We start from the raw sequence: 10286 nt of genomic DNA on the forward strand, positions 1-10286 counted from the left end.
CCAGTCTGGGAATCCCACGATTCCCACGATTCCCAGTCTGGGATTCTGGGATTCCCACGATTCCCAGTCTGAGAAGAAATGGAATAAACTCTGATTTCCCTGCCTGATGTTCATTCAAGCTGCCGCTCAAAAACAACAGTCAATCAGAATGCGGGACACTGGGCACGTGCAGTTATACTTGTGGTGTAAATACAAACCAGGCTCATCCATAACAAACTGGAGTATTCCTTCCTGGTCTTCACTTGAGTCCTTCACAGAAATGGGCAGCCATGCGAAGGGAGAAACTGGGACGAAACAGACCTGAATTGTAAGAAACTGATTGTAACCAGGTATAATTGTGCCATACGGAAACAGCCCCTGAGTTACTGTTGATTGTGATTAGCATTGTCTTTGGTCTACCTTGACTGTGGGTTGAATCCTGCATATCAGTTCTGCTAAATGTAGTATTTTCTGCTGGTGGAAGTCTTCTGTACTAGCATAAGGTTGCTAGTGATGGAGGAAGGTCTTGGCATTGGTGGAACAAACCTATAGAATCCAATTTTTCATGACACTTTCATTTGATTTTTTTGCATGCTTGAAATGCTAAACAAAAATTTGATTTCAAGTGCAAAGTAAAAATTGTTTACTCTCTTGGGGAGGGATGCAGGACAAGATTGTGTGCATACTGTTGCGCAGTAGAACTTATTCTGTTGTTTTTTTCATACATACATGTCACATCGTGACATTTTTTAAGATTACAAAAAAAAGGTTGAATTTCCATCTTAAGACAGTTATAGCCAATCCTTTACATGCTTCCTTTCAGAATTTTAGATCATAAATATGTACTGTAAACAGGATAAATAATTTTGCATTTATGGTCTAAGAAATAAAGGAGGGAAGAATATTGTGTTAATTTTGGTTTCCACAGCCCAGAAATGGAATAAACAAAAATCTGTTTAGTGAATGGTACATTTTCACCATAGTCTAGAAATAACTTTGTGACATCTGTTACTTCAGGGGTTTTCCTCCATCTTTGTTGAAATAAAATACAAAAGAAAGAGAGTGTTTGTTTTTAAAAATATTGTTTAATATGTTACAAAGAAACCCAGAGGAATCTATCCAGGTAGCTATTATGCATATTTTGTTTGCATGGGATATATAAAGTGTATATTTTATTTTTCATAAACGTGCCATAAATGTTATAACAGACTTGTTTATACTCTGTTTTGTAGGACTGCAGCATTTCTCATCTTACATAGTCTTAGCTTAGCGCCAGCAATGAAAACAGTAAAATACATTTCATATATGCCTGGATAAAATCATTTTGCTTACTGATTAGTTTTGAAAGCCTCTTGAAATGAATGAATTACTGAAAAATGAATTACTGCACTGTCTCATGTAGAAGAAGGACCAGACTAGAGCACTGGAGCATTGTGTCTCAAAACCGCAAAATACAAAGGAACAAATTCATACTGGTTGGACAGTTGAGAAGAAATTTCCACAGGTTTTGAATTTTGCATTCAGTAGTAGTGTTTCAAAGGGAAACAAGCCTGTAAACTAACCCATTGTTCTTGAAATCCCAAACCTCAAATTAATAAGCTTTGTCATCCTTTCTACAATTAGTACGTTTTTATTACTTACTGCAAACTATCATTTCTATCATGTTCTCATTGTAAAATCCGGTGAGACAAGATCTTGTGACACAAGGGAGAGGTCAAATCTGGGAACTAGGAGGCTGGGACTCAACACGTTTCCTATCAGACTCTTCCCTTCCTGGCAAGAGTTCACAGTGACAACACAGTTATTTGATCCAATATTTCTTGCCACAACAACTATACATTCCATAATTCTTGGCCTTTTTTGTTTGGAATTATGCTGGTATGTTGCAAGATGGCATAATGCATGGTATTGGTAGAATGGAACGGGGTAAGAAAGATCACCAGACACATTGAAGAAAATGGTGGAAGGTGTTGACAAATGCACGCCAGTGTCTCCGCCTACCCCAAAATTAAATGGCACTGCCATCCCATCCTTCGGGCAGAAGATGTTGCTGATGACAGAACTACTAGATTCTCTGTGCCAATCTAAGCTGAGTTATGTCCCTTTAAGTCCATTGTTTTCAGTGCACTTAGGAGAGTATCACACAACTCCGGATTCCACTGTTGGTGGTTGAAAGTGCCGCCACGTCGCAGTCGAGTTATAGTGACCCTGTAAGGTTTTCAAGGCAAGAGATTAGCAAAGGTGGGTTGCCATTGTTTGCCTCTGCTTTGCAACCTTGGACTTCCTTGATTTTCTCCCATCCAAAGTGGTCGTCAGTGTGTTTGGTCAAATATGGTTCATTGCCCACTCAAATGTGGTGCATCATCTGGAAAGCCAGCATGGTATAGTGTTTAAAAGTGGTGGACTCTAATCTGTAGAACTGGGTTTGAGTCCCTATTCCTGCACTTGAAGCCTGCTGAGTGATTTTGGGCCAGCCACAGTCCTCTTAGAACTCTCTCAGCCCCACCTACTTCATAAGGTATCTGTTATGAGAAGGGGGAGGAGACTGTAAGCCACTTTGAAATTCCTTAAAGGTAGAATAAAGCAGGGTATAAAAACCAACTCTTCTTCTTTCATTGGTGTAAATGCAGAGTTTACCTTTTTGAAATCAGTGGACTAATTCCAAATCCAGATTCTGGAGACATTGTGAAAAATTGGACTTATTCATGATGATTGCAAACCTAGTTTGTTAACAAGCTCGTGTGTTATCTTCCTCCTATTTGTTGTGCCATCTGAATGTTTCAACACATTGGAAGCACTTTCTTTCCAAATAACCAGGATTCAAATCCTGTGGGGAAAAATACAGCTACCATTTTCTTAAGGTATCAGCCTGTGACCATCAGAATGGGAGTTAGGACTTCTGAAAGCAGCAAACCTTTAGTTGCACTCACTATAAAGGAAGGAGGAAGGGGAAATGCAAGGCAAACTAGTTTTTTGCTCCTCCATCCATTGATACCTAAATGCCACGTTACAGTGGTGGGAGAGAAAATATTTATTTATTCACATCAATTATAACCCAGCTTTTGCCATAATGGGGACCCAAAGTGGCGTAGATTGGTCTCCTCTTCTCTATTTACCCATGCCACAAACCTGTGAGATTGGTTTGAGTGAGGATGTTGTCACCCAAAGTCACTCAGCAAGCTTCCATAACACAATGGCCATGTGTCATCTTAGTATGACACCACTATACTAACCTGGCTCTCAGATAATTTTGATCAGTGTCACCAAGATGTAACCTATGACCTTCTCACAACACTAGAACCAGGGGGCATACATTGGGTGTAAAATGCATGCTTGGGGAGGGCAATCCCTACGGACTAATAAAAGGAAACACTTCTTCAACATAGCGATCGTGTGATTGGTGTTTGGAATATGCTGCCACAGGAGGTGGTGATGGCCACTAACCTGGATAGTTTTAAAAGGGGCTTGGACTGATTTATGGAGGAGAAGTCGATTAATGGCTACCAATCTTGATCCTCTTTGATCTGAGATTGCAAATGCCTTATGGCACAGTCACCAGGTGCTTTCGGGAGCAACCCAGCCCTCGCAGAGAATGATTAGTAACCCATTGCTTTCACATCCTGCATGTGAGGACTCCCAAAGGCACCCTGCTTTGGAGCCACCTCTTGCAGTAGCAGAGTGCTGGACTTCAGATGGACGTCTGGTCAGTGCTCCAGCTACAGCTGATGTAACCTTATGTTCTTATGAGCACCATCATAATTCTGTCTATATTGAACAGGAAACTCCTGTGGATTCACCTCCATTTAAAAATCCATATTAAATGATGTCTGTGGCAGAGGGTCACAGGTGCCCTTTCCTTGGCACTTCCTGAGCACTCATGCAGCTACACTGCCACACATTGTCTAAGTCTAATTCTTGCAGCATTTTGGCCGTGATGGTCCTGCATAAGGATAACATCAGAGAGGGAAGAAGAAATCGCTGAGCAAAACAATCCCTGCCGGGGGTTCAAAACACTCTCTGGTAGTTGAAAAGTACCAAACTGAGGAGGTAGAAAAGAATTTCCTTTATGGGCTGAGGCCCTTGAAAGAGTCCAAGCCTCCCCTCTCCCTTCCCTTTATTATGTGAAAAATATTTAGTCCAGCAACTGGAAGGGTCGGTGGAGAATAGAGCTGAAGCGTGGAAGAGTTACATGAAAGTCAAAATCCAGCCTATTTCTGTTTACACGATGCTCTGCAGAACAGATCTGAGGGTTTTAGGGTAGACTTCACTAATTATAATGTGAATCTCAGAAAGAAACAATCAGGATTTTGAATATTCTTTGCTCATCCCTGCCAGAAATTATTCTGGGTTTTTTATCCTTTCCGTGTTGAGGAACCAGAGCTATTAAACTTTGCCCAGCTCGCCTGCCAAGCGTATTATTTTGATTGGCTGCAGGTTTTCTGTTTGCCTAAGTAATAACCAACACAGTGTTAGAAGTTGCCAGCAGGACAAACATGGAAATTATACCTTCTTATTCCTTCCAGAAGAGCCAAAGAGACATTTTAGAAGCGTTGGTGGTTATAATGCTGTTAGTTTATCCCAAGGGAAACACGATCCAGGCAAAGTCCACCAGGGTGCTGTCCTAGGTGCTCAAGAACATAGACGAGACCCTGAACAGTTGTGGACCTTGTGCCTCCTGTTGCCGGATTACACCCCTCCACACACACACACACACACACAATTTGGCAGGAGCTCTATGGTTTGATTCAAACACCATGCAAAACTGTAGTTCAGTTACACTATGGATGACCAAACACAGGTCATACCACTGACTCTGGGTAATTGGGTTATAGCATATTGGAATTTGAAATCATGGGGTAGATCCATCCTAAAATTTCTACTTGGGCTAGAATTCTTGTACAAGAGGAAACACAAGAGAAATAACTGCATGCACCAGGTGAGACTGAATGCTGCATTATCACTTACACAAGATCTTGTGCAACATATTTCTGGGTACTAATACAAAAGGAAGACAGTGGTGGGTATTACACAAGATCTTGCATACCTGGAACGATGCCAAGTCTGTTTATGTTTCAAGTTACACACCACTGGATTCAGGCCACTGGCTGGAGGGCAATTAGTTTAATTACTGCATTTAGCATGAATTGTGATTTCATATGATGTATAAACATGGATCGTTCCCTAGTGCTACTGTCATGGTGGCGGATGTTGGGGTACCAGCCAGAGCTTTGTAGGGGAGACAGGAGGAAGTGCAAAGACAGTAGTCCCTGATCACAAGGAAGGTGGGCATACCAGTATTTTGAGCAAAGTAGGAAACCTACAGTTGTCAAGACAAAGCAGGATTTGAGAGATTATTTGTGAGTGTATCCCTGGTTTTATAATTACCCATTAAGGTAAGTCCTGGTTGCATGTTATGGATGAACCAAAAGTTAAATCTCTGTATTTTGAGCAAAGTAGGAAACCTACAGTTGTCAAGACAAAGCAGGATTTGAGAGATTATTTATGAGTCTATCCCTGGTTTTATAATTACCCATTAAGGTTGCATGTTATGAATGAACCAAAAGTTAAATCTCTGTCCGTTTTTGTTGAGGAAATATGCATTTCCACTCTTCCAATGTTCTACATGCAATATCATGCCAAAAAAAAAGGCCCATCAGCAGTATTTGTTGAGCAGACAGGCTGTGTTTGAGAAAAAGATTTAATGGATATACATCCACCGGGAAAAACGAAAATCCCCCAAAGTGTCTGCAGTCATATCGGCAAATTCGCCATCCTCGGAGAACTGTATTGGCCACACATTTGGAATACAGAAGCATTGGAACAGGAATTAATTCAGAAATTGGCCTTTTTAAATTGAAGCCCAAATAGGGATTATGGTTTCTTCACACACTATGAAAGGTAATATTGTGTTTGTACTTTGGACTTCCCTGTGTATAACCCTAATTAATGGGCCTTTCATCAACATTCCCCACTCTTTGCATCTCACACTCACCACCAATTAGCATTTGATATTGTAGATCATGATCTAGCGAAACTCGTACTTTCTGAATTTAAAAAAGTCCAGTTTCTCTAAGAGGTACAGACGAATTTACTCAAAGATCCTAGTTTACCCTACATGTGCAATTTGTAAAAACCTTGGGTTGGGGCTCATTTTATTTTCTGCTTTGGTGTCTGTTGTCTATTGCTCATCAGTAACTTGGGAGTGTTGATTCTGTATGTCTGTCATATCATCAAGACCAAAGTTTCAATGCAGTATTAATTCTGTGTCCCAGATTGTTCATGAGACGTCAAGTACAGAAAACTTGATGTCAAGGAGAAGAATCTGTAGCTTAACCCTTTTGTTAATGAATATTTCTGTGGTTATTTGTGAATGGTACAGCTCAAAGGTTCCAGCCCTTCTCTGAAAACTCAATCCTTGTAAAAGTGTTTGTCAAAAATGTATCGTCTTTCCTGTTGTGTACATAGAATCATGCTAAAATTGGTGATAATTTTTAATAAAACACATTCATGGATCTTCTTTCGGTTGAGACCTCCCGCTGTCCAACTGTTCATCTGGCCGGCCTCCCAATTTTGAACATGTGCATCTTAAATTGTGTGCCCTGTCCCTCCCTTTTTCTCATTCCCCAACAATATGTTGAGAGGGAACATGATATAATTTTGCAGGCTTGGGGTTTTGTTTAATTTAAAAGTTTGCCATCTGTGGATCGTAATTTTAAGTACTACTACTAAATACTAAACTTAAAATACTATTTTAATGCAAAGTTTTATACTGTATTACTAGCATTATTCTGTGTTTTGATCTGTGTGTAAGCTGCTCTGATCCCAACTTTGGTTGGGAAGGGTGAGGTATAAATTTAATAAAATAACAATAATAGACCCTTTTTTACTTTCAAATATCATTTGAAGGTGAAGGAAAACAAATAAAAATGTTTTTAGTTTCCCAGTTTGATCCTAATGCATCTTCTAAGACAGCATAAAGATGTTCTACACTCAAAACCAAAGGAAAATTGGGAATCTCAAGTTTTATTCCTTTCAATGGGAGAGATTTTAGCACACTCTTATTTTGCGTGGTGCAGTGGTTAAGAGCAGGTGGGTACTAAACTGGAGATCCAAGTTTGATTCTCCACTCCTCCACCTGAGTGGCAGAGACTTATCTGATGTGTTTCCACACTCCTACATTCCTGCTGGGTGAATTTGGGCTAGTCACAATTCTTCAGAACTCCCTCAGCCCCATCTACCTTTCAAGGTGTCTGGTGTGGAGAGAGGAAGGGAAAGGAGCTTATAAGCAACCTTGAGTGTCCTTCCAGGAGAGAAAGGCAGGGTCTAAATCCAAACTCCTCCTCTTCCTCATAGACTTGGAAAACCTAATTGTTGAGGCTTAGGGAATTCACACTTAATCTGAAATCCTGAAGCATAGTCTCACAAGAATTACGATACAATTCCACAGTGGTTAATTAGAAACCACATTGGGTATTTGTTTATTTCCTTCAAATACACCCCATTTTCCCCCCATGGGGGACCCAAATACGTTTACATAATCCTCCCCTTCTTTTTTCCCCCAAACACAACAACTCTGTAAACTCTAATGAGAGTGAGTGACTGGGCCAAAGGCACCCGGCAAGCTTCCATAGCAGAGAGGAGATTAGCACCTGGGTCTCCCAGATCTAACCACTGCTTCTGTACAAATGTGACTATATGAAACAATCCTTAGTGACACAGATAAAGTGTTATGCTGGTTAAAAGAATTAGGTTTGTCAAAGGCAACCTGCTTAGTGCATGGCATAATCTGAGCAAAGGAGCTGCTATATATCTCAGATGTCACAGAATATTTGGAGGATATCTGCAATACGGGCACAATGTTATTGACCTGTTGTTACATGGTTATTATACAAATGTCTTTTGATAGAAAATGTGAAGAGATGATTGTACTGTCAAAGGCTTTCGTGGCCATAATCGACTGGCTGTTGTGGGTTTTCTGGGGGTGTTGTCGTAGTCTGCAAGTGCAAATGCAAATGCAATTAAACTCCACGTGGACACATGCAAAGGTGCCTTGCACACTACTCCCACCTGTGAGGTAGAGAAAACATATACCCCACCACACAGTCACGCCACACTGTGCCATAGAGAGAACCACATTTTTCAGTGACAAGTCTCTGAAGATCATATGCTATCCAACTATGGAGTACTTTAGCATTGTGTGTGTGTGTGTGTGTGTGTGTGTGTGTGTGTGTAATCTATAGCTATATTTAAACCCCAGAGTGGATACATTCTAAGGTCAAAGATTCATCTTGCCTCGATTTGCATTAGATATTTTTATGTCCATTCTATTAAATTCATGGGGTTGAAACCTGTGCAATATATGATTTGTTGTATGTGGGAATGTCTTGTTGAAAAATACAGAGGCACACAATGGAACGCAGCTCAAAAATTAAAAATAAATGGTAGAAACTCCTTTAGTGCTACACTACTGATAAAAGACATACAGTACAAGACATACTTTTTGTTATTACACAGATTTAAATCCCATGAAGTTAATAGAAAGGACATAAAAAATGTTTGATGCAAATTGAGGCTAGGAGCAGCAGTGGCGTAGGAGGTTAAGAGCTCGTGTATCTAATCTGGAGGAACCGGGTTTGATTCCCAGCTCTGCTGCCTGAGCTGTGGAGGCTTATCTGGGAAATTCAGATTAGCCTGTGCACTCCCACACATGCCAGCTAAGTGACCTTGGGCTAGTCACAGCTTCTCGGAGCTCTCTCAGCCCCACCCACCTCACAGGGTGTTTGTTGTGAGGGGGGATGCGCAAGGAGATTGTAAACCCCTTTGAGTCTCCTGCAGGAGAGAAAGGGGGATATAAATCCAAACTCCTCCTCCTCCTCCTCCTCCTCCTCCTCCTCTTCTTCTTCTAGATGGATCTTTCACCTTAGAATGCCTCTGAAGATGCCAGCCATAGATGTGGACAAAACATTAGGAGCAAAAACTACCAGACCACGGGCACACAGCCTAGAAAACCCACAACAGCCATTTGAAGAGTTGATTGCTAGAGTGTAGAATCAGTATGCTGAACTATGACAGGGACACAGGCTCTACTGGCCCTGAGTTCCTTGGAGCAAAGATGGGATAAAATGCACTAAATCTGAGAAGGCTGTACTAATAAACTATACATTTCATAACATTCAGCAGAGCATATAGTTGTCAGAGTAGGATATGGGAGACTCTGGTTTGAATTTCCATTCTGCTCACTGTGTTAATTTGGGCCAGTCACTACATATCTCACAGAATTGTTGCTGTGAGGCTAAAATGCGGTAGGATGCTGTTGTCAGCTGTTTTGGGAAGAAAAGCTGGATGTAAATATCCAAATAAACAAACTCCTTTGTTTAAGGTGTTCCCTCAATGAGGTCCTTGAGGCATCTCCCAACGGTTCCGCATGATCGACAATAGTCAAAGTTGAGCCGAGTTAAAGTTCAGACAACCTTTCCCTAGCAGCTGAGAGCTTTAAAACATTTTATCGTGAGAGGCATTTTCTGTCCAGAATGAAGCCGATGTTTATAATTGTCAAAAATAGGGGGGAAAAAACACTGCATCTTTTGGCAAAGTCTTGATTTTATTTCCCACAGTCCATGTCCACTCATAATGAGAAGACATCTCATCCTCTCCGCAACCTGATGCCAAAGTCAACCACTCCTATCAACCTCTCATTTTCCCCAGCAGTAAACTACTCCTGCATCCAAACACTCCAACAGAAAAACCGTCCAGGAAAATAGGAAGCAATTTAGAGAGCATTATCTTTAGAGCTCTGCAGGCAGGCTTTTAGCTACCGATTCATTTTTCTTTGTGGTCAAATTTGGGTAATAAAAGTGGACGACACAGCTTGATTGCTTGATGTTTTATGTATGAGCCAAGGCTTTGCCAGCAACCAACTTTACGACTGAACTGCAGTGGAGTGGAGCAGGATCCGCAGTCACAGGGAAGATCTATCATTTTCTTGTTCAGAGAGGCCCAATATGAAGTTTGCTTCTTTTAAGGACGGAATCACAGTTCCATGACTATTTTATTGAATATTATGTTTATATTATACTAACCGTGAGGTCACATTGAAGTGCAAGGGCTCATTAAAAAAAGACATATGTATTGGCCGCTGTGCTTTCTGTTGGGGGCCCAAAGCAGCTTGCAAAATAGTTCCCTTTGCCCTCCGTTGCTCACAACAAACCTATGGAATAAGTTAGGCTGAGAGCTATCCTGTTTCCCCGAATATAAGACATCCCCGAAAAATAAGACATAGTAGAGGTTTTGCTGAAGTGTGAAATATA

At 40.9% G+C, this 10286-nt stretch overlaps 1 long non-coding RNA gene across 1 annotated transcript; it reads left to right on the forward strand.

The window, feature by feature from the left end:
- Positions 1-3709: 3709 nt before the first annotated feature.
- On the forward strand, positions 3710-6496 carry LOC125437467. Its single transcript, XR_007245216.1, has 2 exons — positions 3710-5382; positions 5518-6496. It is a non-coding gene; the product is annotated as an uncharacterized LOC125437467 (long non-coding RNA).
- The last annotated feature ends 3790 nt before the right edge of the window (positions 6497-10286 follow it).

The sequence above is a fragment of the Sphaerodactylus townsendi genome, linkage group LG08 (genome assembly GCF_021028975.2).
Source record: "Sphaerodactylus townsendi isolate TG3544 linkage group LG08, MPM_Stown_v2.3, whole genome shotgun sequence".
In the NCBI taxonomy this organism is placed as follows: Eukaryota; Metazoa; Chordata; class Lepidosauria; order Squamata; family Sphaerodactylidae; genus Sphaerodactylus; species Sphaerodactylus townsendi.